The following is a 22,428-nucleotide window of genomic DNA, read 5'->3' on the forward strand; positions in this document are numbered from 1 at the left end:
TTGCTTTCATAAACAGGATTACCAGTGATCTGACTTTGGACAGAGCGCAGCTCTCTGCACGTGCGCGATAGTGAGAGAGGCGCAAAGATGCAGCGGGTTATATTTTAAACAAAATGATAGTTTGCCTCAGCTTGCATGAAACGCATAAAACTGAACAAATACATAAGGATTACTACTTTAGTTTATGTTCAGACTTCGGACAGATGCGAGAGCGCTTGCACTTGAGACGCGCAGCTGCTTATGATGCTGGATTTATTTCAGATGCTATAGTCCAAGACACACGCATTAAGTCCATGTGCATTAAGACCATGTTAGAGATGCGCGGATGGACTATTATTTCATCCGCAACCGCATAACAAAACTCATCATCCGTTTTCAAAACCGCACCCGCCCGCCATCCGCTGACCGGGCGATGCAAGACGCTGCTGATGACAGCCGCGAGACTAGAAAGCTCTAGAATATCAGCAGTGAACTCCGTCTCCGATCGGCGCACAGGGACAAAAATAAATAAATAAATAACCTAAATTAAACGCACAAATTAGCCTGCACTGGTGTCATCCTGATTTACCACTTTGTAAAACTTATTCCAGGCAACCCTTTCTGACATTCTATTTCCTTTGTTTTTAATTCTCATTTTTTGAGTTTGCCACGTACCTCCTTCGCTGGCGTTGATAAGAGCTGTGTCAAAATGCATCCTCATTTCTCCGCGCTGTTAATGATAGAACGAATGGATCCTTAACAGCTGAGGATATCCCAAACAATTAAAAGCTTTATTAAATAAAAGTGTGTATTTATTAGAAAACTTTTTCTTGTCACTGTTTTAGTATTATAAGTTATGTTTTGTGTTAATATTATTCTGTTTATGTTGCGTATATTTCTAGGTTGATTATTTGATATGCTGTTGAATAGATTAATCTACATCAATGTGTCATATGATCTAAAATAAATAAATTATTAATTATTTTTCTGATTACATATTTATTTTAATAAGTCAGAAATGTCTCCGCTGTTTTCTGCTGACAGGCGCGGTGGGCGCTACTGGGGGCGTGTGCAGCAGGTGACGCAAATTGTGGGTCCTCAGAAGGCTAGACCGTCTCATTTCAGTTCTCTTCTTGAACTTCTGTGGCTGCCACTTTGAAAGGCAGAGAGGTCGCATGCTTAGAAGGACACAGCTAATAACAAGCAGTCGACCGAATTTAATTAAAATATTAATTTTCGTCACGTCATCCGCCCGATCCATGTAACTGCCAACCGCGCATAGTCCAAGTGTGTGCAAGAAGGAATCCTCTCTCTACAAGCTCTCGCGTTAAGCCCACAAACCCCCATGCGAGTTGTGCAATGTGCATGTTAATGTTAAAGTATAATAATAATAATAATAAATAATGGCATATCATTTTTGTCTAAATTATATGCCATATAAAAAATATGTAAAAATCGAGAATCGGATCGAATCGTGACCTTAGAATCGAAAATGTAATCGAATCGAGGATTTGGAGAATCGTGACACCCCTAGAAATGAGGGAGGGAAACATGGTCATTCAGTAATACTGCCGGGTTTCTACAGATACAAAGCTGAATGCTAAATCGGTGAAGTATCCCTTTAATAAAGAAGGAGCCGCCATACAGTCTTTACACAACTGAACCAGAACACAGGAAATGAACTTTCATGACTTCAAAGCAAATCATTCCAGTGAAGTTTAAGAAAAATTCCCATGTTATGGATGATCCTTTAGCCCACATGCATATCTGCAAACATCATACTGGTACTGACACAAAAACATCATCAAACAAGAATCAGCAAGCTCCAAAATCTATGGCATGCTGACTATGATCGTGTAGAGATTGTGATAACCCTTATACGCTAAAACCCTGCAATGACATTTTTTAAATATTGAATCAGTTGCTGCTTCAGATTTCAAACATCCTGTGAATCATCTCAGCTTAAAGGCAAGTTTTTGAAGTCTATGAATTTAAAAACTAGTGTTTAATCCCCAGCTGGACATTAAGAGGCTTATATAGTTCACTCGATAAACCTGTGTTGTAGAAGTATAGTGAGCCAGTGGCTTTACCCACTCAATACACTACACAGCTCCATACACTATGCCCTGATATGGGTGATTCTCACGAAACCATTGAAACACCATGGCACTAATGATTTTAGCTTTAAAATGTGTAATATAGTAACATTAAAAAGCATCAGAATTAACACAATACTGTGTTCTACCTTGCACAATGTGTGATTTCAACATAAGAATTTATAATTGGAAATTTTATCTTTTTCTGCTGAAATTCTCATTACCGCAATGTGTCCGGCTGTATTTGAACATGCGTTATGTTGTAATTTAATCAAATGAACACAAAAATATTAAGAAAAAAAATAAATGGATGTTTTGCTAGACTACTTTAGATGACAGAAAAAATATTTACTGAATATTCATGTATAATAATAATGAAGAAAAATTAGGAAAATGATGTGTCCATGCCTGATGTTCTCATCCTCCGCAACACTTTTTGAGAACAGTTTAAGCACACATACAGAATTTTAATAAAGTTTAATTTTGAGTGACCAAGCACATGGACCAGTTACTTCAAGATGGCTACCAGGTAAGATCATTTTTTTTACAGTAATTTGAAATATTGTCTTGTCAGAATGCTTAAACAACATTGATTATCATTACCGCAACAGATGATTATTAAATGTTAATTTAATTAATAGAAGCATAATACTTTGACTTTAAAGGAGCATTTCACCTGTGGACAAATTAATCTTTATTAAAAGTGGATCATATTTGTAGTCGAAATGTTACATAAATTTCGAATTTGGTGCCTATTTGACCGAGAAAAGGAGTGTTTGTAGTCTCACCCCCTCTACAAAGATATAGGACTTCCTTCTTTCAATGATGCAAAATGATGATTTTTACATCATTGAAAGAAGGAAGTGCAACACTAAAATCCATATTTCTCCTGTCTCAGGGGAGACAGAGGGAATGATGCATGTCCATTTAAAAACATGATTGGGTTTCTAACTATACACAGCTTAATGCAAATGGGTGAAATGTCCCTTTAAATGCATGTGCAGAATCTCCAAATTATGTTCTTTCAGGTTTGTCATGTCATTTGGAAAATATGTCAGTGTTGATGTTTTCTGACTGTTGCGGTCATGAGATTTTTTAGGACAAATTTTTTAAATTATGTTACAAAAAGTGTTAAATGATAAGTAAAAGTTTTTAAATTAATGTTCCCATTTACTCCAGACTTTGTTTTTTCTGGTGGGAAAAAAAGTAAATTTAAGCAATTTTTACATTTTCATGCTTGACATTTTTAAAACCAAGTTTTCGTGAGAATCACCCATATACAAGATCAAGATCATGTGCTGCTCATACTTTCCATCGTATTACTTTGAATATACTGCAGATATTTCCATATCCATTTAAGAGTTTTTAGCTTTTCCAATAGACCTTAAAAGATGTTTATTTATGTCAAACAAATTCCATGCATGTTTTGCAATAACCTGCAGCGCTGTCTAATTCCATCCAAAATAAATAAGCATTACTGTCCCATCTTCTAACTCCCATTAAGTGTTGTAATCTATAAGCGTATAATGGGATACAAGTGGTCTTTGATCTTCTCCAAAGACATCAGGGTTTAGATAATGACCTATATGCATTGATATAGACACACACACATACTGAAGGAGGTTGTTTTTCTCAGCTTGGTCTCCTTTCATAAACAATGAAGTGATCATTTTAAAGCCAAAGGGCTCTGAGAGCACCCCTGGAGAAAAGCAAAGGATCAGACATGAAAATCTACACTTCCTGTTTGTTTGAGCCCTTCTGAAACAGCAGAGCTTTAAACTCATAACTAGCTACAGTTTATTCTTCTGTACAATGTTTTACTACAAAAGCAAACATGAGCAGCCAACTCAATTTCTGATTGGTTCATGAATGTATAATCTGCAACCCATAAGATAAACAGCAGCAGTGTATGCGTATCTAACAGACTACGTAGCACTAAAAATGTTTTATAAATAAACACACATATTCCTGTCAATGCTAGCAGGTCCAACAAGGGTTTCTGAGATCTTTAGCTGCTGTGATCTTTTCTTGAGTTTCTGCACACCATTGGAAGAACAGCAAGCATGATTATTATGCAAGAAGACACATCAGGTTGTTCTGAATTTAAGTACGCCTTGTTCCTACCATATTTGGGTCTGTGTGGCAACATGAGAAACTAATTAATTAATTAATGTTTTTACATTTATGACAAGTACTTAAATATCTGCAGACTCATCTAAAGGGTTTATGATAAAAAAGACACTCGTGTTTGCCAGTTACTCGCATAATTTCATGAGTAATCAGAGTTTACTCTTAAGAGAGGGTCTTGCGTGTAATTTGTGAACATGAGTGTCTCTTTTATCATAAACGGTTTTGGCGCATGTGCAGCAGGCACTTATTTTGACAAAACACGTGATGAACATGGTTTAAATTAAGCCAGAAACACATATTTTAAAAACGCAAGCAACATACATGACACTCCGAACACATATTTTGATTTAGCGCCCCTCGGATGAGTAGTCATGAGCCGCCACTGCTAATCAACATTTGAAGTGGATCACAAAGGTTATTCAAAGTTGTCCTATGACAAGAATGGGTACACATTTTGTAAAAGGTTTTGATCCACTTCAAATGTTGACTAGTTTATTTCACTTTAGGACCCATCTAAATGTGGGAACCCATCACCTTCAGTCAGTCACAGTTAGTAACTGATGCCAGTGTTCTTGATACTGGAGTGGACACATGTATTGGTCTATTGCAAATTTTACAATTACATTCATTCATTCATTAGGCAAACTCTTTTATCCAAAGCAGGCTATAGTGCATTACAATACGTTTATTTCCTGAGATTCGAACCCATGACCTTTTGCACTTTTAAAGCAATCCTCTAAGACACAGGCACCAAAAGAAATTGTGGTAATTTGGTCTTCTGTCTCTATTCCTTAACTCCAGGCAACAACTGTCACAAACCTGCAGTACTCTGCAAAAGTCTTAGGCCACCATGCCAGAATACGATTTGTTGTTTTTGCAGTGTTATAGTGATCATATATAATTATTTCTCATTCTCTTTAAAGGAATAGTCTACTCATTTTCAATATTAAAATATGTTATTACCTTAACTAAGAACTGTTGATACATCCCTCTATCATCTGTGTGCGTGCACGTAAGCGCTGGAGCGCGCTGCGACGCTTCCATAGCATTTAGCTTAGCCCCGTTCATTCAATGCTACCAATCAGAGACAAAGCCAGAAGTGACCAAACACATCAACGTTTTTCCCATCCAAGACGAGCAGCCACACGAGCAAGCTTGGTGGCACAAAATAAAACGTAGCACTTTTCTAAGCGGATTCAAAAGAGGAACTATATTTTATGGCGTAATAGCACTTTTGGGAGCACCTCGACTCGGCGCAGTAACACCCTCCCTCTCCCATTATGAGAGTGAGAAGGGGAGCGGACTTTTCAGGCAAGTCGAAGTACTCCCAAAAGTGCCACCACGCCACAAAATATAGTTCCTCTTTTAAATCCGCTTAGAAAAGCGCTACGTTTTATTTTGTACCACCAAACTTGCTCGTATAACTACTCGTCTTAAATAGGAAAAACATTGATGTGTTTGGTCACTTCGAACTTTATCTCTAAATGGTACAATTGAATGAATGGGGCTAAGCTAAATGCTATTGAAGCGTCGCAGCGCGCTCCAGCGCTTACGTGCACGCACACAGATGATAGAGGGATGTATCAACAATTCTTAGTTAAGGTAATAACATATTTTAATATTGAAAATGAGTAGACTATTCCTTTAATAGAATACATCCAGAAAATACAGGAAATGTGTATGTAGTAAGTAAACTGTATAAAAATGTAAACTGATGTGTTAAGTTTTAAACTCCCCTTCCACTTGAGCAATAGCAGGAAACTGCAGGATCTCTTAAAACTAAATAAAATGAAATCCTAATTTCTAATTTCTTTTTACTTCATCCTGCTCAAAAACGCTCAAGATGTGTTTAGTGCCAAGGTGGTCACACTAAACACCGACGATGCCTAAAGATGACATTTAGTCCTCCTGAAAATTATTTTTTTTGTACATGTTTCCTGTATTTTCTGTTTGTCTCTTAATGAAATAGATTGAAAAATAAATATGGATGGACATTAAAACTTCTAAAACAACAAGTTTGGTGGTGGTGGCCTAAGACTTCTCTGCTCCTAAAAACGTTATATCCAGTTGTTCTGCAACACAATATCGCATAACAGATACAATAACAAGCACATTTGCATATTTGCCCAATAAGATAGGTCTGTGCTCGTGGTGATTTGGGTTTATCTGTGCATGGGCCAGCCATGAGGCCTATGTGTATGAATGTACCAAGTTGGGAGAGAATGAGTCACCCCATGCAGATGCTCCTTCTCTGCTGTCCTGACTCAATAATAACACTTCTCTCACTCGCCGTGTAATGATACACTCCAGAAATACACATCGTACTGTAACACACAGCCTACCCAAGAATTACATGGTGCACTGGGCCAAATACAGTTCTGTTATGCATTTCTGACATACGCAGAACTTTGATGCATGTTGTTCAATCCAGAGCAACCCTATAATGACAATCAGCTTAAACCCAAAGACAACCTGAGTTGAATTTATTATAACCAACTGCAAATTCCCTGCTATCAAAACAGCAATCAGTGTACTGCCAAATCCATACATGTTTAAGTTTGTGCGTTTAAATTGTGTAACATCCAGACGTTGCTCAATATCCCAATATTGCGTAACAGACTACAGAAATCAAGTGTGACTACTACAATTTGATGAGCATGAAGTAAAGCTATGAGTAACGGGTGACTTAGCTGTAACATATTCGTGACCCTGTCTGTGAAATCTCATAATCTGATTATAAGATTAGGAGTGTCAAAGTTTGATTCCCATCATTGATTTCACTTTAATTCTTTGACATGGTCTTAGTTAATATTAAAGCTATCATGGTTAGATTTTCACAGAATGTTCCTTCCTTATTTATTCCTGAAATAAAAAAATGCTTCAAGCAAATCAATTTGTCTCTCAAATTTCTTGATTTCGGAATAAAGGAAGAATATAACTGCACACTCATTTCAAACTTTCAGCAACAAGCTAAATATATAGGACTATTATATGTCCCCACTCCTGGAAAGTGCAAAACCAAACCATCCACAATTATTTCTATCTATGCTTCACAACGCCCCACACTCATCAGAGACGTTAGGAATTCGTTTGCCTACTCAGTCAGAAAACAGACACATTTTGCATGTGTGGGTGGTCAACCAAGCCACACTCGGGAAACAGAGCTGAGCTAAACGGAAGGCATGCTGGATAGTCGAATGGGTGGAAGCTCTAAAAAGAGGTGGAGAATGAGAAAGAGAAATGAAGACTTAATGACAAAACCATCCTGAAAAATTTCTCTTGGCGAGAACAAATGCAGCACTGCGTGGCAATAGCCCCACTTTGCACATTTCTCATAACAGTTTTGAACAGGGAAAAGAAAACACTCTGGTATGGCCAATGTATAAAGTTTGATCCACAAACTATACATTACCCTTTAAGTGTAAAATTGTAGAGAGTATCTTCTTCAAATACATTTGTCCACTGTGTTTCTGTGTCTAATGCCGCTTGCATTTGAACATGTGGGTTAATATGTTTGTGATTAATTACAGTGCTAAGCATTCTTTTTGCTGTCATACTTCATAGACTTCACATTCTCCATTGCACAGCTCTGTCGTCTCAGCAGCTTCCTGTTTATCCAACAGATCTGACAACTATGTTGGAGTCACACACCCACAGGACAACCCCTAGGCTGTCTTTACAAAGCAGGCTGATCTCAAATAGAGCAACACGGTCGGTTATAGGACCTACTAATAACCACCAGCATTGTTGTCTCATCATGTCTCATTCATGAACAAGGAAATCACATGGGCTGTTAATTTTCAACTAAAAACTATAAAAAAATATATAATTATTTTTAAAGAACTCTTAAAGCAGTGGTTCTCAACGTTGTTCCTGGAGGCCCACTGCTCTGCACATTTTGTATGTCTCCCTTATTTAACACACCTGATTTAAAGGTCGCGTTCTTTCTGATCCCATTTTTTAAACCCTAGTTGGTGTGTAATTTTGCTATAATAGCATGAAAATAATACCTGCAAAATGATAAAGCTCAAAGTTCACTGCCAGGCGATATATATTCTTTAACAGAATTCGCCTTTCAAAGCCTACAGTGAACGGCCGGTTTAGACTACAGCCCTCTACTTCCTGCATTAATGATATCAGTAGAACAGTTTTTGACTAAACTCCGCCCACAGGAATACGTCAGTCACCAGCTAAGCTAACAGCAAGCTAAGCTGCTGTCGAATCACAACACACTAAACAAACTACACAACCAGAACTTGATACGTATTTCTGAAGGATGGACTTCATAGAACAAGGAAGACATCAGCCCACTTTGAGGACAGTGAAAACAGCGGTATACAGATAAGTAAATTGTATGAAAAATACTGTGTTTTTTTACATGTGAAACATGAACACATGTTATATTGCACTGGGAACACAATCAAAGCTTCAAAAACACAGAAAGAACGGGACCTTTAAAATAGCACTTTCAACGCACCTTCAAAGGGCTCTAAACCATCCCGAAGAGGAATAAGGGTCTTATACCAAAACGATATTTTTTTATTTTCTTGCCGAAAATGACAATCGTTTTGCTAGATAAGACCTATATGCCTCATTTGGGATTGTTAAGAGCCCTTTAAAGCTGCATTTAAACTGTAAACTGTTGGGATCCAATAAAGTCTATTAAACTGAGAAAAATACTGGAAAATTTAATTTCTTCTCAGTTTTGGAATGACATGGGGGGAGTAAATTATCAGGATTTTTTATAGAAAGTGGAGTAATCCTTTAAAGGGATAGTTCACCCAAATATTCTCACCCTTAGGTTGTATAAACCTCGAACCTGTATAAATTTCATTGGTCTGCTGAACACAAAGGATTGCATTTTGATAAATGTTTGTAATCAAGCCGTTTTGGAGCACCAGTAACTTCTATAGTAGGGAATTGAATAGGGATGCACGATATATCGTCCGACATATCGTTTTCGGCCGATAACTGCTTATTTTTAATATTATCGGTTATCGGTCTGATAGCAAAATTAGGCCGATAAATGAAAGCCGATAAATTATGGATTATTTTGGTTTGTTGAACCACTTCACTTGCTCATTGCTGGCCATGTGGAGTTTTGATTGGTGCTTTCTGTGACATAGCACGAGGATGACACGTGTTGCGGGCTTAAGAAGAGTATGCTAGTCTAGCGCAAAGACAAGATGTCCGCGGTCTGCGAGTTTTTCATTGTGAAAATAATGTGAATATTTATCGGCCTATAGATATCGGTTATCGGCCAAAATTTCCATATCGGTGCATCCCTAGAATTAAATACTATGAAAGTCAACAGAGCTCCAGAAATGCTTGGTTACAAACATTGCTTAAATTATCTTCCTTTTGTCTTCAGCAAAACAAAGTCATTTATAATCTGAGGATGACATTATTTTTATTTTTGGGGCAACTATCCCTTTAAGCTATTGTTTTGAATCACTAACAAATAATTCTCTCAATTTGTCAGAGCCAAAACTGAATTAACAGTCAACTCATTTATCATGACTTGCAATCCAACTCAAGATGAAACCAGATTTTATGATGATGTTACATCTACTCCAAATGGTGAAATTTAAAGGAAAATGTCTAGTTTTTAATCATGCCTAGCCTGAAGCGCACCTTGCAAAAATGTTAACAACCTGTCCGTTCTGCATGCAGAACTATAAATGAAAACCGACATGTAGCCTAAGCCTACAGCATTGCACAGCTATAATAAGCCCTTTAGTGTAACTAATCACTGTACTTGGTTGCCAAAGTGATCAATATATCCAGTGTTTACATGAGGTTACCTTTGAATTTGATGAAGTGGTCACTGTAAATACGGGTGCATATTGATGGATGCCTGCCAGTAAGTGCATTTTATTTCACAACAAATATTCAGTATTTAGGTTAAACTAAAGAAATCCCTTACTTCCTAACCTGCGAAAAACAGCAGGCCGCCAGGGTGGCGTTCCCCTAAGTGTGTGACGACACATGAAAACTATCAATTGATAGGTAGGGTCCCTCCTTTCACACCAAACAAAGTGTATCGCTTGAAACATTCAGACTTTGTAGCAGCTCAGAGCAGGCGAGTCTGATCTATATAAAAATGAACACCACCTACTGGGGAGGCACACACTGCAATCTAACATATTAACCAATCCTAATAAGACACTTTGCGTGCATGTGTTTGTCTACACACAGAGAGAGTAGTTTGTAATACTAGTCTCTAAAAATACTGTAAAAAGGAGACATTTGTTGTAAGTCTCCAAACAACCACTGCCATATGAGGTGGTTTGAGGTAGAGAACTACGGAAAAGTTTGTGTCTTGGACTGGCACATGCACTGGCACATGCACAATGCGTGAAAGCAAGAGGACCATCCAGCATTCATATTACCATTTATTGCTCCCAAAAAATAGCATGAGCCAGGTGCAAGAGACTGTAAGAATCATTTGTAACCTCCTACACAGATCCAGAGACTTATTTCAAGATGTGCTCACTTCCTCTGAAACTGGTAGCTGTCTGACCAACAGGAAGAAACACTAATGCATTATCTGCTTTCTTTAGGAGGAAGGGAAAGCATTATACAAGATAAAAGGCCATAGAGATGCTTGCAGCTAACCTACATCCATTTCTCAGAAATAAAATCCCGCCATAGAAAATGGAGAATAACTATCAGGGATTGTGTGCATTTAAAATGAACATCCTCACCCTGTAATATTTGGCTAAAACGGTTGGGTTTTACTTTGTGTCGAAGAGCAAGTCAGGCCATACAGTTCTGAATAAAAGCCAGGGGCAGTGTTCAAATTAAAGTTAGTGTGATGTTTCATACATTTTTGCCAGAAACAGTCGACTGGTCCCTGCTGAAGGCGTGTCTATTTTCAAAATGGTCAGCCAGGACAGTTTTTCCTTTGCGGGAGCACATGCATTTCTTTGGGGAAAGAAAACGAAGAAAGAAAATAAGCTGAAGCCGTGTGTATAGAGAAAGGGGAAGACATAGCCTAGCTAGCCTGCTGAAACAACATCTTAAACTGGCCTAAGCTGGTTTGTTGGTTTAAGCTGGTCTGGTAAACTTGAAGGGTAAATGTTCAGGCTGCGAGTTCAAATTGCCACCCAGCTAGGTCAGGTTGCAAAACCAGATTAAAACACCTAATACAACCAAAACAGTTAGTTTAGTCGGTTATATCAACAAGTACACTCTAGAATTACATTACACGTTTGACAAACACTGCTTGGATGAGCCACTGAGATGTGTGACCATAGAAATGACTCATGTGAATAAGCAAACAGAAAAGCCAAATGTAAACATTGGCCAAATATATTATTTAAGCAAACATTGAAACATTTTAAGTAAATATCAAACAGTAACAAAGATGGTATGACTGACAACACTTTTTCTTATCAGTTTCTTCGTTTTGTCAATTAAATCATAAGCTAATTTAAACTCATTCATGCCAGTCCAACTCCGCACAAAGGACAGATTGTGTGACCCACGGTGCTGTTCACAAGCCTCAGAGTTTTCCAAAAGCGTTCCCACACCCAGAAAGTACAACTGCTGGTACAGCTGCCTCACAGCTAGAGTCACAAGATTCACAGCAAATCTCACATCCCAAATAGCACGACATACAAGTGGCACTAGAATGTGACGAAAAGAAAGTTTATTTACGTGCAAGACAACCAGTACACTAAAAATCTTCCTCATGTAAATAACGGATTAGTACATTATGCTAGTGTTTACTTCTGCATTTCACATCCAACTAAACTGCTCAGTTGTTTACAAGCATCAGATCAACCTTAGTTGCAAACTGTCTAGTAGTGCAGAATGCATTATTGATTTGAGTACCTAAGACAGGTATGAAGGGAATATTAAAGGGTTATTAAAGCCTAAACATTCCCTCGCATGCATAAGGAAAGAAAAATAAGAGGGATTAGGCTGTGGAGGATTAGCTCCAAGGGATATTCTCCAAAGCAACTCAGTGGCCATAAGCAAGGACGTGAAGAGAAGGACTTCAAAGCAATATTACAAAGTGCTGAGGTTAAAATGCAACGTATTATGTGGGAAACTAAACGTCATCAAAATACATCTGGTCCCACAACATGAGTCTGATTTCCCCAACTGTGCTCGCATAAACCAAAGGGAAAATGCCTGACATTTTCTTTCCGCTAATTCTTCAAGTATTAATATCCGAGATTACGCGACTCTTCTGTCACATCTATTACACACAAATAGAAAACAAAGCTTTCTTTGTCATCTGAACCCAAGACAGACTCGCTCCACATCTCGTCCATGCCACGGGTTTACACACTGCCTTGTAAGTTACACAATTTAAAAACGTTAGTTTAAATATGTATAAAGTATACAATTCACAAATACTACACGTAGTCTTGTCAAGCATCTTAAACATTAAACACAGTCTCTGCATCATACTTCACTGTCTCTGTCTCTTCGTACATGCTTGGGGATTTTCCTCATATTTACCCATTTTCAAGTAAATTTAACGCTTAAAACGGTTATCGAAATAGCCAATGCATGCTTGTTAAACACACACACACATCATTGAAATGATTTACTAAATAAAACTACATACATGTCTGTCGCCGGGGCTTGTACCATCGATGTTTAAATCCAAATCCGCGTCCGTTCAATCCTTCGAAACGAATGCAAGGAAATGACTTTCCCGCGAAACGACGCGCAACGGACACCAAATATCTCCTCAGTTTATTTACAATGTATCTTCGATAGTCTGTGTGCAGAAGCCGAGCCGTGTGTCAGTTTCTCCCTCTGAAGGCAAGACTGTAGGCTTGGTCCTGTCGTTATCTCACAAGGGGTGTGGACAAAACACATGCAAATGAAAAGACGTCCATCCTCAGCGTGTCCACTTCACACCCGGGCGGCCAGCGTGGAGAGTATCGAGAGAAGACGACCCAGTGTTGTATTCAAAGGAAATTGGGTGCATCTTTGACGTAAATTGTGTATGTCAAGTCTTCTTCAGAAATGGAGGCTACACGCGCACTGTACACACACACATCCAAATAAGACGTTGAAATACACTTCATGCACGAGTCTCATCCAAAACAGAGGGGGAAGGGAGAATGGGAGGGACAAAGACTGAGCTTTCCTTGGATTCATTCAGTGAAACCCAAAAATGTAAATTACACCCCCACTTTACCAGCACCATCGAAAGGTAAAACTGGCATTCAAACTAGCATTAAGATCCATTGCCTTTTAATGGACACCTGAGACAAAATCTTAACCCAAGACAAACTGCAAACCTGACACACTCATCCAAAGCCATTTTTGTGATTTATGGTTTTTATACATAAAATCATCCTGCATAATGTAAAGAAATTCTGTTAAAATATAACCTTGATATTTTAGCATTGATTAAGGTCATTTTAAAGATTGAAAAGAATGCATAAATAAGACTTTATCCTGATTTTACAGACAGAGTTTACAAATATTAAGTGAAAACATCATTCTGACGCAAGCGTGCTGTCAAGCCGTACAGTAATCAAAAGGGAAATAAAGATAAATGGAATTTATTATAGCTATATAAAACTAAATCTGGCTAACACATTAATAGACCACATGTTGTATAGTGTCATAATAAGCAATGCAGCCTATGGGATAAATTATAGGCGTTTAGTGGCTGCATGACAATTAACGCAAGGCTATAGATAGAAACTGTATAAAGGCAGAAAATAAGAAATAGGGATTCTAGGACCCGGTTTGGAAGGAACATTTTTGCCAATGTTAGGGCAAAGTTTAAACCGTTACCATGTGAATATTACACAAATGACAAATGTGTGACTAAAATTGTCTACCCCAGCAAACCGAGAGCTGTCTCCAACTCAAACTTTTTATTTTACATTTTGTGTCTGTGAAATCCACAGGGTTCCCACGGGTCCTTGAAATCATTGAAAGTTTGTGAATCTGGGGGGAAAATTCAAGACTCTGGGAAGTTTTTGAAAATATACATACATAGATACAGGTCATTGAAAGTGCTTAAATCTATTTCATGCAATAAGTTTTCTGGAAAAAAATCCATATTATTCCCTGTGTATTGTAGGATTGAGAAGGGAACGAGACGCTGCATCTCCCTTGCCATACTCCCTGTGTCCCTGTAATATTTCAGATAGCGATATACTTCCTGTCTACTGCGTCACCCTGTCTTTGTTGTTAAGCCTCACCATTGGTTAAATTTGATATACACATTCAGACGCACTTACCCCTGAAGGCATCCCCAAAGTGTCATTGCAGTGACACAGCGCAAGTTCCCTCAAATGGGAACTGTAACAATGTATCTTAAAAGGTAACACGATGTAACCTTCCTCTCACTTGAAATGTGTCCCCACATAAGTCCTTGAATTTGAGGGTATTGGACCTGGAAAGGTCCTTTTGAAATTTGAAATTAACTAAGGTGTGGGAACCCTGAATCCAGGCTTAAGTCTCATAATATCAAAGTCACAATCTCAAAACAATCTTTCAATCATTAATTTCACTTTCATTTCAATCTTGATATTTAAGGTATCAAAAGTTATATTTTACCAGAATGTTCTTTACATTATGTAGGATGAATTTATACAGCAAATCACAAAAATGACTCTGTCTGGGCTTTCACAGACAAATGTGAGTGATGCTTACAATCACATAATCTGTTCATCCAACTAACAAGACAAGTATTTGGGAATTATGCTATACAAGCACACAAATGACACATCTCACCTTGAAGCCAGGAGTATGTGGTTTTGGACTGTATACAAGATCTATTAAACAGCTTTAATACGTAGGAAGATGTTTGACACGTGTTGAAGCTTAAGCAACCACCCTAAGCCCCAGAGGAGTTGTGACTGATCTCATAGGCTTCAGCCAGTTGTTGCTGCGGCAACACTCCCAGCAGTACCATAGGTGATGTCATGCGTTTGAAGAGAGGGTCGACAAGGGCACCTGTCAGCAATAGATATGCTCAGATCTTGAAGAGAGAGATCAATAGAGTCTACCCTTAACCCCTCTCTTTACCCCTCCCTTTTGCCCCTATTCAAACCAATACGGCTATTATATTACCCATTCTGAATTCTCTTCTCTTAATCACTGCAGCATACACCCCCACTTGCATTCACCCCACTGTTAGGCAAGCACACTACAATGTACCCACTACTACCCAGGGCTAAATAATGGCACCTCAATTATGTAATTGGGTGCAGAATGTAGAGAGAATTCCAGGCCATGTGCTGATATAGAAAAAACGTAGTCCGCCATTGTTGTTGTTGCTGCTGTTACATGATGTAGCAGTGTCTGACTAAGGTTGAGATGTGGGGTCCCGACATCATCGTATCACAAAATACGATGTTTGAATCTTGTTGTTAAATAAATGCGAAAATGCATTTCTGTATTGTTTTAATTTTTTGTCAAGACAAATTCAGAGTTCAGCCGTGAAACTATTTGCATAATGACTGGTCAGTTTCGGATATTCACTTTCAATTTACACCACACCCAAATGGATTCTTTTCTCTGTGTGCTATGAAAATCTCAATCCTAACCCTTCACCTCCCCAGCACCACCTCTCTAAATCTGCTAAAGAGGTCTTCATCTATCTAGCATCAGCAGCAGAATGTTTTTACTATTTTATGTGCTGAGGATCTAACAGAAGTTAGTTTCATACTTATTTCGCAACAGGAGCAGCGTAGCAGATGTAGCCTGCCAAGACCAAACCAATGTACATTCTATTTACATTATTAAATGTCTTTTAATCAGGGTTCCCACACCTTAGTTAACTTCAAACTCAAGAACCTTTCAAGGACTTTCCAAGTCCAATACCCTCAAATTCAAGGACTAAATGTGGGGACACATTTCAAGTGAGAGCAAGGTTACATCGAGTTACCTTTTAAGACACATTGTTATAGTTCCCTTTCGAGGGAACTCGCGCTGTGTCACTGCGGTGACGCCTCCAGGGGTAAGTGCGTCTGAATGTGTATATCAAATTCAACCAATGGTGAGGCTTAATGACAAAGACAGGGTGACACAGAAGTATATCGCTATCTGAAATATTGCCAAAGACGGCGTTACAGGGACGCAGGAAGTATGGCAAGAGAGAGGCAGCGTCTCGTTCCCTTCTCAGGGAACAACAGTTAGATACGTAACCCGTAAATCTATATATGTATATTTTCAAAAACTTTCCAGGGCCTTGAATTTTTCCCCCCGGATTCACACTTTCAAGGATTTCAAGGACCCGTGGCCGTGAGGAACCTTGTTTAAAGTATAAGTCATGATTGATCTACAGAATTCAGAGTCTGGAAAGTGACCAATTAGTAATATATGATTATGTGGTTGTTTTTTATGGTCTCACACATGCTTTTCTACCTGTTGATCTAACAGTGCTCAGCAACAGCCCTTATTAATAGCTTTTGGTTTGCACTAGAAAGTTGCTGTTGTCTGCCTGTCAATCTCACTTTGAACCCAAGCCCTTATCCCTTCTCCACCTACACGCTTATTGACCTCTGAACCGCAGGGCACGCAACCTGCCTCTCAGACTCCCTGTGGGAATGTCCAGTTTAAGGAGGAGACAGCATCTAATCATCACTTTCTGTCTTTCCTTCCTCTTTTTCGTCTCATTTTATTGGCAACTGAACTCATTTTGGATGTTGCACTGGTATACTCACTACTAAAACCAGAGCCTGAATTATAATGCAAAACATGCGTTTTTCTAATCAAGCATGGGTGTGCCAGCAGAGGGTATAAATGTATTTATAAACATGCTTACGTGAACATTTCTTTCTTGTTTTCTCTGCATCTCCTTTCATTTGGTCAGCTATGTGTTCCTGCCCAGTTTATGTTTATGAAGGGGTTTTATTTGTTATGGGGGTAACGGGTTTCTTTTTTACTGCCACAGCTCACCAAGCGCCTCCAAAAGCTATAAAACAAAAACATCAAAGACATCTGTAAATTTTACTTTAAAACTAGGTAGTCAAGAAGTAGTTTGAAATGTCTAATTTTTTAAAGGAGCTCAAACAATGTCAGCACAGCTCTGTATTACTCTGTATTACCTAAGCACATGAGCGAGACTCAATAGCAGGGACATTAACTTACTACAAAATAATGTGAAGCACTAGCCTTCTCTAAAACCTTTGCAGCATTTAACAACTACCCACCCACTCACTCAACATAACACACTGACCCACGCAAAAGAAAGAGAAATGCGTGCTAACCCACGCACACATCACACACCACCTGCTCGCTCCATCTGCTACTTTTGCATTTCATAAATGGCACGCACAAACATATCGCATATAACAAGCACACCAACATACTGTATCACACTTCATGTTAGCCAATTTATAAATCACGGATACTTTTGATGGCTAGACAAAATCTTTATTAGAAACTGTGTAGTAGATTGATACCCAAAAGCATCGGATGGTCTATTCTGGCCCTAATTTCAGGGCTAGACGAGTCCATGTACACTCACAATGGTTTTACATGGACTTAAGCACATTGGCAGCGAAGTTAAAATCCAAAGAGAGCAGAAAATCATGTTACTAAAATGGACATGTGAGATAAAGGTTTTAGAGAATTCTAAAATTGGCCCTAGAGGAGCATTATGGGATGCTAATGTCCACTGTTTTTATTACTCGATTCTCCAGGGCCCAGCAAGCACTCTGTATATTGACCTTTGAAGATAGTGGTACTTAGACCAGGCTAACTCAATAGTCCATGACTATCACCTAGCTCATCATTAAGACTACACAATTCTATCAGTGAGCTTTAATGGGGATGTCAAAGGTCTGGAGTCATGAACTAGTCAAAAAAAACAGCTGCAATAATCGCTCACATTACATCGATTCAGTGTGCTCTGCAATCCAGTTTATTTTAGTCTGTACTCTCTATGACACTGGCTCTCCTACCCCCACCACCCCTGAGACCTTCAAGCAGGACCCAGCACCCAGGGGGTGGATCTCTGACCCCTCAGCCTACTTAAACTGTCTTTCCAGCCAAATTCCTTTTAGATTAAAAGCAGGGTGGTACCCTGCCGACCAGGCCATAATAATCTGCTGATTAGTCTCTTCCCTTGGGCATGATGCTCAGCAGGCGGAGAGGAAGTGTGAGTGATGGCATCACCCGTGACCCGGCCTGTAAGGACATAGTTGGCACGTAACCATGCTCAAGAGAAAAGAGTGTGTATATTCTGGTACATATACAGTTTTTGGCTTTTAGTCCATGTTTGTTATCCATTAATGCTTTTTTATTTCAGTGAAATTGGCAAAACTATGCTTAAGCAAATAAATGACTTTTTTGCTGCCAAGAAAATGGACTGAAAATATTCATGGTGCATATCCTGCACTCATGTATTTTTTGTCCAATAAGACTCATTCATTAGAATGAAAATGCTCCTCCCCCAAATACTGCTAGCTTCTAACTAGAAATGTCAAGTAGTAAATCATATTTCACAGCTGTTTCCCCAAAATGTGCCCCATCTTATGCCATTGACAATCAATGTTACCTGGTCAGGATAATTAAACAAAAAAGCTATGCTTTAATATGCACAACTTTTACCCTTCTCAAAGGACTCATATTATTAGGCACAACTGACTCAGTGACAAGGACATTTTTTCCAAGAGTTGGACACTGACAGTGGGTTTGTGGTGGGCGTGTGGTGTGCAGCCAGTTCCCCAAAACCCAAGCATGTGGAGTGTGGTCCTGTTCCAAGCCTGGTAATTAAGCTCCAACAAAAGGTTTCACCCTCAGTCTCATTTTAATACTCCTATTCATTGCAATGAAACTGCTGAGTGTCTGTAATCCTGAGAAAAGTGATGGTAATGAATGAGAGGGCGGGGGAAGCAGAAGTGAAAGAGAAAGTGAAGAGTACAAGCAAAGTCTGCATTGAGGATGCAAGAACATGGCTGCCAATGAGCTCATGCATATTGTTTCTTTTGCATGGGCTGACCCACTTGGTTGGATTCATTCTGAAAAGAAAGAAAATGAAAATGAAAAAGAAAGGGAATAAAACTCAAGACAGACACTCTGTATATTCAGTTTCAAAATGTAAATCAGATGGCATTGAAACTTTCATGGTGCAGATAAAGAAATTAATTCATTCATTTGGCCTACAGAGATGGGAAAAATATTTCCCCTCTTTCACTTTGCGTTTAAGCTTTCCATCAGGCCCTAAAATAGCTCTAAATAACGTAGTTCAGCCAATAAACAACAGTAAACACGGAAGGCAACACACATAAAGAATGCATTTGTATTTTTTTCTGGGAGCGTTTTCTGGTGACGAGGCGTTTCCTGTTCACTCTGAACTTCAATGCTCTGTGAAGCCTATGTTTATCATTTCTCTGACTGCAATGGCAGTCATATGAGGAAGGAAGCTGCCAAAAAAAATTATATAGATGCAGTACGTCTCAATTTTATGATATGGGGTATGGATTTAAAGATCTAGTTTAACTTGACTTTTATCTATTTGTAAAACTTGTGTGTTATTTTACTAATACAGAATATTAACTTTTATCTATTTTAAATAAGAAAAATATGGTAATTTAAGTAATATATCACATAAAAAAGTTGGTTGTACCATTTTTTTTTTTGCAATCATCTCACTGACCTGTTCAGTCCCTATTGTATATCTAAAATCAGCGATTTGAATGGCGCTCTGTCAAGCAACTGCAGCTTACGTGAAGCTCAATGACTCAATGATACAGACTTAGGTTTGGTATAAAAAAATGTATAGGACCGAAACTGACAAAAAAAAACATCTAAGAACATATGAAGAGCTCAGATGCAAAACGCTCTAAGTGCATCTGACATTTTTTTGTAAATTAGCATTTTTTATCAGGCTCTTAAAGGAATATTCCATTTTCTTAAAAGAAAAATCCAGATAATTTACTCACCACCATGTCATACAAAATGTTGATGTCTTTCTTTGTTCAGTCCAGAAGAAATTATGTTTTTTGAGGAAAACATTGCAGGATTTTTCTCATTTTAATGGACTTTAATAGACACCAACAATTAATACTTAACTCAACACTTAACAGTTTTTTTCAACGGAGTTTCAAAGGACTATAAACAATCCCAAACGAGGCATTAGGGTCTTATCTAGCGAAACGATTGTCATTTTTGACAAGAAAAATAAAAAAAAATTTACTTTTAGACCACAACTTTTCGTCTAGGTCCGGTCCAGCGCAACCTAGCGGAAATGCGTAGTGACGTTAGGAGGTCACGTGTTACATATATAAAACGCACATTTGCGGACCATTTTAAACAATAAACTGCCACAAAGACATTAATTAGTATCAGACATACAACAACGTAGGAACGGTCCTCTTTCAACACACTTGTAAACACTGGGGCGGAGTTTCGCGTTCGTCCTCTGTGACCTCTTGACATCATGACGTATTGCGTGGGGTCAGCTGGCGCATCGCTCCTCTAGAGTTAAACATTTGATTCTTACCATTTTGGAATGGCACATTTAGCATAGCTTAGCATAATCCATTGAATCTGATTAGACCATTAGCATTGAGCAAAAAATAACCAAAGAGTTTCAATATTTTTCCTATTTAAAACTTGACTCTTCTGTAGTTACATCGTGTACTAAGACTAACAAAAAATCAAAAGTTGCGATTTTCTAGGCAGATATGGTTAGGACTCTTTGGTTATTTTTTAGTGTGATGCAAATGGTCTAATCAGATTTAAAGGATTGTGCTAAGCTACACCAAAAGTGCTAGCGTCAGACCCGGCGATCAGCTGAATGGATTTTAAAACTGTAAGAATAAAATGTTTAGCTCTAGGGGAGCTGGAAAATGTGCATATTTTCAAAAAAGGTGTAATGTCCCTTTAAAGAAATAGTTCACCCAAAAATGAAAATTCTGTCATCATTTACTCGCTGTCATGTTGTTAAATACTTGTATAAATTTCTTTCTTCTGAAGACCACAAAGTTAGACATTCTGAGGAATGTTTAAAACCAAACCGATCGTGAGCCCCATTCACTTTCATAATATTCTTTATCCTACTACGGAAATCAATGGCGCTCATGATCGGTTTGGTTTCAGACATTCCTCAAAATATCTTATTTTGTGGTCATCATAACAAAAACAATTATACAGGTTAGTAATAACATGAGAGTGAGTAAATGATTACAGAATTTTCATTTATGAGTGAACTATCACTGTAATAGATTCTGTCAACAAACCGGTTTTCCTGAATGACCTGAGGCCGGGTTTAAGGCGAAAGTATTTGATGAGTGTATAATACGTGTCAAGAGCAATTCAGTTAATATCATTATGTCATTTTTGAATGAGGTGGCATTAACAGTCTTTTGCACCTGAGCTCATACGTACTCATTATAAAAGTAACAAAAATGAAACAAGTAGATAAGGCAAGAGATAAGAGATAGAGACTAAATGTTATCTTTCTCTTTACACAACAGTGTCCCATATTCACAAAGCTTCCATTATTAAACGCCGTGTTGGGCAGGTGTTGTGTTGATGTAGTTGTTTTCATTTACCGTCGGTGCTTTTTTTGTCCTGGTTGTTGCTGTTTCCACTTACGTCACACCCATAAACAGCTGAGCTTTGCATGGACCCCACATGGTTGGTAATGTGACATACCGCACTGACTCATACTGGCTCTAACAGACAGGCAGGAAGAATAATAAGAGAAGGCATACTAAAAAAAAATACAGAAAATGTAAGTTATTACTTAAAAAACGAATGCTCCACTGCTATTAAGAAAATGTTAAAACAGGACTTTCATATCTTGTTAATGTGCGACTGGGGGAAATGTGTTTGTGTGTGTTCTGTATATATGCTTAACTGGTTTATTTAGTTGATTTCTTTATTAATTATCAAACAACACAGTAATGAAGGCAAAAAAAAAAAAACGTGAATAGGAAAAATCTATGTGACCATATGACAATCATGAGACTCGTAACCCCTCCCTCTAACGGTAATGAATACAAAGTCAAAACCAGAAACTACATAAACTACTCAAACTGGTAGCAACACTGCCCTCCACTGGGCAACCTAATGAGTGCCTGGATTTTACCCCCAGGTTCCCACACCCTGGTTAATTTAAGGAGCTTTCAAGGACTTAATGTGGGGACACATTTCAAGTGAGAGCAAGGTTACATTGTGTTGTAAGATACATTGTTACAGTCAAACACAACTATGCATAAGTAACTATTCTAAGTATTTTGGTACGGATTCAAATTTGCATACAGAAGATATAAGCAGT

General features: G+C 38.2%; 1 protein-coding gene across 2 annotated transcripts in view; it reads right to left on the bottom strand.

The window, feature by feature from the left end:
• ripor1 (RHO family interacting cell polarization regulator 1) overlaps nucleotides 1–22,428 on the bottom strand; it is a 74,758-nt gene that overhangs the window by 45,601 nt on the left and 6,729 nt on the right. Inside the window, exon 1 of one of the 2 annotated variants that reach the window (XM_073853588.1) lies at nucleotides 12,790–13,246. The exons of the other annotated variant lie outside the window; for it this stretch is intronic. The gene's annotated coding sequence lies outside the window, so the exon portion shown is untranslated. Of the gene's footprint in view, nucleotides 1–12,789; nucleotides 13,247–22,428 lie in introns of those variants that run through there. 2 annotated transcript variants of the gene reach the window in all.

This window comes from Misgurnus anguillicaudatus, chromosome 15, assembly GCF_027580225.2.
Source record: "Misgurnus anguillicaudatus chromosome 15, ASM2758022v2, whole genome shotgun sequence".
NCBI classification, from domain to species: Eukaryota; Metazoa; Chordata; class Actinopteri; order Cypriniformes; family Cobitidae; genus Misgurnus; species Misgurnus anguillicaudatus.